A 7,962-nucleotide genomic window follows, 5' to 3' on the forward strand; every position below is an offset into this window, starting at 1 on the left:
TCCGCTTTCTTTCACGATACTTCTTTTGGTCGGTAGAAATTCATTATATAATCTCCCGAAGGCTTTGACTCTTGTATCACGCAAATATCCTCTGTTTTTGTTTTGAGCTGTTCTCTGTCAGGGTTGTCAAGGCCAGGCATCATGTCATCCCCTTCCTCCAACAATGGTGACAACGATGCTTGGCTAATGAGGATAGAGTTGAAGAGGGAAGAACCCATGGAGATCAACAAGGATGATGTGATCAAGAAGGCCACGGAGGACCAAGTTCCGGCAGCAGAAGACATCCTTCAACTTGATCACAATCTTCTTACCCCTGAGTAGGCTCAATATAGGGAATACCCTAACCCTGGGAACCGGGCCTCACCTGCCTGAATGGAATGAATATCTCCTTCGTCTAGTCGAGAAGGGAAAAAGCCCGGCGGGGAACAGGACCGTGACTCTTCTAAACCATTACATGACGGAGAAGTCCATTCTCCAACTGAGATCGTAGCTTTCAAGATGATTGAGTTAGATCGTATACAAAACAAGTATCTCACACGTGAAAATATTTTGTTGAAGGAGCATATCATCGCACTCAAGGGCATTATACGAAAATTGGAGGATCTCCTACGCTCGATGTGCGACTATCCATCATCACCACCATCTTCTTCACCAGCAAAAGAGAGATAATCACATGGGTATGGGCACTCCCCTTGGCAACTGCCAAGCTTGGGGGAGGTGCCCCGGTATCGTATCACCATCACACTCCTATCTTTATCGTTTTTCTTAGTTCGATCCTTTTGGTAATATCTTGATCTAGTAGAATAAAATTTTAGTATGATTTAGTTTTGAGTTTTGCCTTATGATCCCTCTATGTAATCGAGTCCGTGAACTATATATAATAAAGATTAGTGTTGAGTCAAGGGCTTGATTATCTTTCTATGATCGTAAGGGAATTAAAGAAAAAGAAAGAATAAAAAGAATAAAAGAGATCATATTGATCTTATGGAGAGTAATGACTTCACATATAAAGAGTATGATGATTAAAAGTTTTTGAGAGTTGACAAACATAGTTGTAACATCCCAAATTTTCAATTTGGAATGTTATACATAGATCATCATTTGCATATCATGTTTTGTTGCATTTTGACAAAATCCTCGATAAATCCTAAGCAACTCAAGGACCCTCGGAAAGAGTTGGGGATTTTCTCGAATTTTCTTATTTGATTTTTCAAACGAGGATTGGGATTTTAATTATTTTTCTCTCCGGAAAAATATTTCATTTTTAAAATAAACGAGAGGAGAAAATATGACTTCTCCAAAACAATTGAAATACTGGAGGAAAAATGTTAAAATCATTATTTGGAATTTATTGGATTTTATTTGCAATTTTTATTGCATTTAAAATTATGCATGTTCTCAAAATGTTTATTTTTGATTTTAAAAATGTTCACCCTATTCTAGATTTTCTAACTAGACGGGGAAAATTTATTTCATATTTTTCTGATTTTTATTTATTTTCTATGCAATTTTCTTCCCGGAACTTATTTAAAAAAAAACGCCCGGGCCGACTGGGCCAAAGGCCCAGCCGACGGCCCGCCCGTCGCCTTCCTCCTCCCGCACGCCGACGCGCCGCCGGAGTCCACCGCCCGCACGCCTCCCGAGCCCGACCCCTTCCCCAAGCCGCCCGCCCCCCTGCCATATATATATACCTCCCTCCGTTTTCGCCACCACCGCCCGCCGGAGGAGCCACCATTACTGATCCAGGGATGACACTGGTGCACAGCAGCACAGGCCATTTGAGGTCTGGTCGCTACAAAGTTGGTATCAGAGCACACGCTGACTATAGGACACGACCACTAAGCTTAAGCCCTAGAAAAACTCCCCTCTTCTCATTTCTGACTCCTCTCCACTTTCTACTCTTTAGGAATGGCGAATGCAAGGAGCAAGTTCATGCAACCCAACGAAGACACGCCATTTGGACGACACTTGAAGGAAGTCACCAAGTACTTGAACATAGGAATACCAAGCATCACCGGAACCTGCAACGCTACATTACCTGAAGAGGAGAGCTGGAAGATTCAAGTTATCATTCCAGGAAGAACGTTTGCGCCAATTACGGAACCCATAAGAATGGTTTTCGAAGCACCAACTTGGAGTTTAGGGAAGAGCATGGCTGCGCACATCGCCATGGGACGCATTGGAGAAGTCTACCACCAGGAGCTTAAGGATACAATTTACCAAATTTGTGGACGTCGAGACGCGCAATGGGAGATGATCAAGACCAAGAAGAATGGATCAATTGCAGCTTTCATCCAGGAGCAGAACCAACATATTCGACGCCAGGAGAACCAGATGTGCACGGACAAGGAAGAACTGAAGAAGGCATTCACGAAGATCAAGGAACTCCAAGAAGAACTCAAGACTACACGCGAAGATTATTTGGAAGAAATCAACGCACTAGTCGGGAAGATTGACGACCTGGAGAATAAGATTGGAGCATCCGTGGGAAATCCAGTGCCAAAAGCAGAAGTCGACGAATGCACTTGTCCGGATAACTACACAATCATCGACGACACCGACTCGGAACCAAGTGAAGATGAATGGATTGATGAAGCTGGAGCAGACATCATGGAGTCTTCAACGGATCAGAATTTTTAGTAGACTACCATATCAGTAGTAGTTTTCCCCCATTGAGTAGTATAGCTCAAGCACTTTGTAACGCTAGTTAGATCGATTGTTTTGCCTTGTTTGGATTGATTGAGTGATATTGATTGAATTTGCCTCATGAGCATATGGGTAGTGTTTTCTCTCTAGACCTCATTCTATTCTTAATTCTCGTCTTTTCTAAACCTATCAGATGCCTCCGAGACGCGACACCGGATTTTTTTCCCGCCAGAGATCACCCAGTTGATTCAGCAACAGAATGCCTTGATGCAAGTGTTAGTTCAGAACCAAGGCAACAACAACAATAACCCACCGCCACCACCACTTGTTGACCACTTAGCCCGTTTCTTAAGGCTAAACCCGCCGGTGTTTTCCAGTAGCACCGAGCCGATTGTAGCAGATGATTGGCTCCGCAAAGTTGGAAGGGAGTTGACCACTGCAGGATGCACAGATGCGGAAAGAGTGCGTTTTGCCGCACATCAGCTTGATGGACCCGCAACATCATGGTGGGAGAATTATACAGCCACGCACCCCATAGACACTGTCACATGGGACCAGTTTCAGCAAGCTTTCCGTACAGCTCATGTTTCAGCAGGAGCTATGGCTATGAAGAAGCGTGATTTTCGTAACCTACGCCAAGGAGGACGCACCGTAGGCCAGTATGTGGAAGATTTCAGTAAGTTAGCATGTTATGCACCAGATGACGTTGCTACGGATGCAGCCAAGCAGGAGAAGTTTCTGGAAGGATTGAATGATGAGCTGAGTATGCAGTTGATGGTAGCAACCTTCAACAACTACCAAGAGCTGGTAGATAGAGCTCTCATGATAGAAGGGAAGCAACAGCAGATTGAAAACCGCAAGAGGAAGTATGGACAAGGGAAGTATAATTCTGGAGCCCAGCAGAAGCCACGATTTACCCCGAAGCCGGGAGGACAGTTTCAGCATACCCATGGAGGAGGTAGTTCGCACAACCATAGTGGCTCCAAGAATGGTAATGGGAATGGAGGAGGAAACGGACAGAACCGCACCAACCCATCTACCCCAACCAAGAGAGATCTAAGTCACATTACTTGTTTCAAGTGCCAGAAGACGGGACATTACGCTACCGATTGTCCCGAAGCCCAAAATGGAAATGGCAATGGAAGCTCTGGGAAGAAGCCGAACCCGTTCAACAAAGGACATGTGAACCACCTGAGCGTGGAGGAGATTGAAGCTCAGCCTGATGCAGTAATAGGTAAGTTTTTGGTTAAGTCATTTACTGCAACTGTTCTTTTCGATACTGGTGCATCACATTCATACATATCAAGGGGATTCGTAAACAAGTTTAAGATGTCCACCCAAGTTCTCAAAAGCCCCATGTTAGTAACCTCGCCAGGAGCAGAGTTTATGGCCACCCAAGGATGTTTTCAGATACCGTTGGCCATTGGAAGGCATGTTTTCGCCTCAGACCTCATTGTATTGGAATCGCAAGGTTTGGATGTGATTTTGGGAATGGATTGGTTATCGTTGTATGGAGGAAACATCGATTGTGCCAGCAAGACAATTTTGCTTACCACCCCGGAAGGAAAAAGGATCAAGTATGTATCTCGGCATATGCCGAAGAGGACTCAAGTGAATTCCTTATCAGGAGTTGTACAGGAGGAAGTACCAGTGGTGAAGGACTATCCGGATGTATTTCCAGAAGAGTTGCCAGGCATGCCACCAGATAGAGACATTGAGTTCTTGATTGAACTTTTGCCAGGCACAGGGCCAATATCTAAGAGACCGTACAGGATGCCCGCAAAGGATTTGGAGGAAATTAAGAAGCAGATCAAGGAGTTACTGGATAAAGGCTATATTCGCCCAAGTTCGTCACCTTGGGGATCACCAGTACTTCTAGTGGAGAAGAAAGATGGATCGCTAAGGATGGTTGTTGATTACCGAGGATTGAATGAAGTGACCATCAAAAACAAGTACCCACTGCCGATGATCAATGATTTGTTTGACCGCCTGCAAGGAGCTAAAGTATTTTCCAAGATCGATCTACGATCGGGATACCATCAGTTAAAGATTCGAGAGCAGGATATACCCAAGACGGCTTTTACCACCAGATATGGATTGTATGAGTATACCGTTATGTCATTTGGACTGACTAACGCACCTGCCTATTTCATGAACCTGATGAACAAAGTGTTTATGGAGTTTTTGGATAAGTTCGTCGTGGTGTTCATTGATGATATTTTAATCTTTTCCAAGGATGAAGAAGTGCATGAGGAGCATTTATGATTGGTACTTGAGAAGCTCAGAGAACATCAGTTATATGCCAAGTTCAGCAAATGTGAGTTTTGGTTGAAGGAAGTTGGATTCCTTGGACATGTTATTTCTGGAGAAGGAATAGCAGTAGACCCTGCCAAGGTTGACACAGTGACAAGTTGGGAATCGCCCACTACAGTTGGAGAAATCCGGAGTTTTCTTGGACTTGCAGGATACTACTGGAGATTTATCGAGAATTTCTCAAGGATTGCTAAGCCCATGACTGAGCTATTGAAGAAGGACACCAAGTTTAATTGGACTGAGGAATGTGAAGCTAGTTTCCAGGAGTTGAAGAAACGATTGGTTACATCACCAGTGTTGATTCTGCCAGATCAACGCAAGGACTATGAAGTTTATTGCGACGCTTCTCGTCGAGGACTTGGAGCCGTGCTTATGCAGGAAGGAAGAGTTGTTTCGTATGCTTCACGACAACTTAAACCCCATGAGAAGAATTATGCTACGCATGATTTGGAATTAGCAGCCGTGGTGCATGCATTGAAGACATGGAGACATTTTCTCATCGGAAACCATTGTGAGGTGTACACGGATCACAAGAGTTTGAAGTACATTTTCACGCAGAAGGAGTTAAACCTCAGACAGAGGAGATGGTTGGAGCTCATCAAAGATTATGATATAAGACTGCATTATCACCCCGGAAAGGCTAACGTAGTAGCAGACGCGTTGAGCCACAAGAGTCATATCAGCAACCTCATGACAGGAGAGTTACCTCAGGAGTTAGCCGAGGACTTACGTGAGCTATGTTTGGAGATAGTCCCAAGAGGCTATTTAGCGACATTGGATATCCAGTCTACCTTGATGGACAAGATCAGAGAAGCTCAGAAGACAGACAAGGAGATTGAAGAGATAAAGGAGAAAATGAGCAAAGGAAAAGCCAAAGGATTTCGTGAGGATGAGCAAGATACCTTATGGTTCGAGGACCGCGTATATGTGCCGAATGATCCGGAGATCAGGAAGTTGATTTTGCAAGAAGCCCATGATTCACCGTACTCGATTCACCCAGGGAATACCAAGATGTATTTGGATTTGAAGGATACTTTCTGGTGGACCGGAATGAAGAAGGATATTGCGGAATTTGTAGCAGTTTGTGATGTATGTCAGAGAGTGAAGGCAGAGCATCAGAAGCCAGCAGGATTGCTGCAGCCATTGCCGATACCCGAATGGAAGTGGGATAAAATAGGCATGGATTTTATCACAGGATTACCAAGGACCCGTTCAGGCTATGACTCGATATGGGTTGTAGTTGACCGTTTGACGAAAGTGGCTCATTTCATTCCAGCAAAGACCACTTACACCAGTGCTAAGTTGGCAAAGATATACATGATCAGGATCGTATGTTTGCATGGAGTTCCGAGGACCATTGTATCAGACAGAGGAACCCAATTTACCTCGAAGTTTTGGAAGCAGTTACATGAAACATTGGGAACCAGGCTGGAATTTAGTACAGCATTTCACCCACAGACAGATGGACAGACCGAGAGAGTCAACCAGATTTTGGAGGACATGTTGAGAGCATGTGCGCTAGATTATGGATCTAGTTGGGACGACAATTTGCCATATGCAGAGTTTTCATATAACAACAGTTATCAAACCAGTTTGAAGATGGCCCCTTTCGAAGCTTTGTACGGAAGGAGGTGCAGAACACCGTTGTTGTGGGACGAAGTTGGAGACTGTCAGTTGTTTGGACCAGATTTGATTAAGGAGTCTGAATAGAAAGTGAAGTTGATTCGCGATAGGCTCAAGGTAGCCCAGTCCAGGCAGAAGAGTTATGCTGATTCTAAACGCAAGGAGACAGTTCACGAAATCGGAGACAGAGTGTATCTGCGAGTATCACCACTACGAGGAGTGAAGCGCTTTGGAGTTAAGGGAAAGTTAGCGCCTCGTTTTATCGGACCATACAGAGTGTTGGAACGTATGGGAGATGTTGCCTACAAGCTGGAATTGCCCGAAGGACTGTCTGAAGTTCATGATGTATTCCATGTTTCGCAGTTGAAGAAGTGCCACGCAGAGATGGCTGAGATACCACTGAGAGATACTGTGCCACTGGAAGCGATTCAGTTGGAAAGTGATTTGACCTATGAGGAGAAGCCAGTTAAGATTCTCGAGTATGCCAGCCGAGTTACCCGCAGCAAGGTTATCACGTTTTGCAAAGTTCAGTGGAGTCACCACACAGAAGATGAGGCCACCTGGGAGCGAGAGGAAGATCTACGGAAAAACCACTCCCACCTGTTTTCTAGCCAACCCGAATCTCGAGGGCGAGATTCATCTTAAGGGGGGTAGGTTTGTAACATCCCAAATTTTCAATTTGGAATGTTATACATAGATCATCATTTGCATATCATGTTTTGTTGCATTTTGACAAAATCCTCGATAAATCCTAAGCAACTCAAGGACCCTCGGAGAGAGTTGGGGATTTTCTCGAATTTTCTTATTTGATTTTTCAAACGAGGATTGGGATTTTAATTATTTTTCTCTCCGGAAAATATTTCATTTTTAAAATAAACGAGAGGAGAAAATATGACTTCTCCAAAACAATTGAAATACTGGAGAAAAATGTTAAAATCATTATTTGGAATTTATTGGATTTTATTTGCAATTTTTATTGCATTTAAAATTATGCATGTTTTCAATATGTTTATTTTTGATTTTAAAAATGTTCACCCTATTCTAGATTTTCTAACTAGACGGGGAAAATTTATTTCATATTTTTCTGATTTTTATTTATTTTTCTATGCAATTTTCTTCGCGGAACTTATTTAAAAAAAACGCCCGCGCCGACTGGGCCAAAGGCCCAGCCGACGGCCCGTCCCGTCGCCTTCCTCCTCCCGCACGCCGACGCGCCGCCGGAGTCCGCCGCCCGCACGCCTCCCGAGGCCGACCCCTTCCCCAAGCCGCCCGCCCCCCTGCCATATATATATACCCCCCCTCCGTTTTCGCCACCACCGCCCGCCGGAGGAGCCACCGCCGCCGCCACATCTAGCCACCGCCGCCGCCCGCCTTTTGCCT

This window comes from Triticum aestivum, chromosome 1D (assembly GCF_018294505.1).
Source record: "Triticum aestivum cultivar Chinese Spring chromosome 1D, IWGSC CS RefSeq v2.1, whole genome shotgun sequence".
NCBI classification, from domain to species: Eukaryota; Viridiplantae; Streptophyta; class Magnoliopsida; order Poales; family Poaceae; genus Triticum; species Triticum aestivum.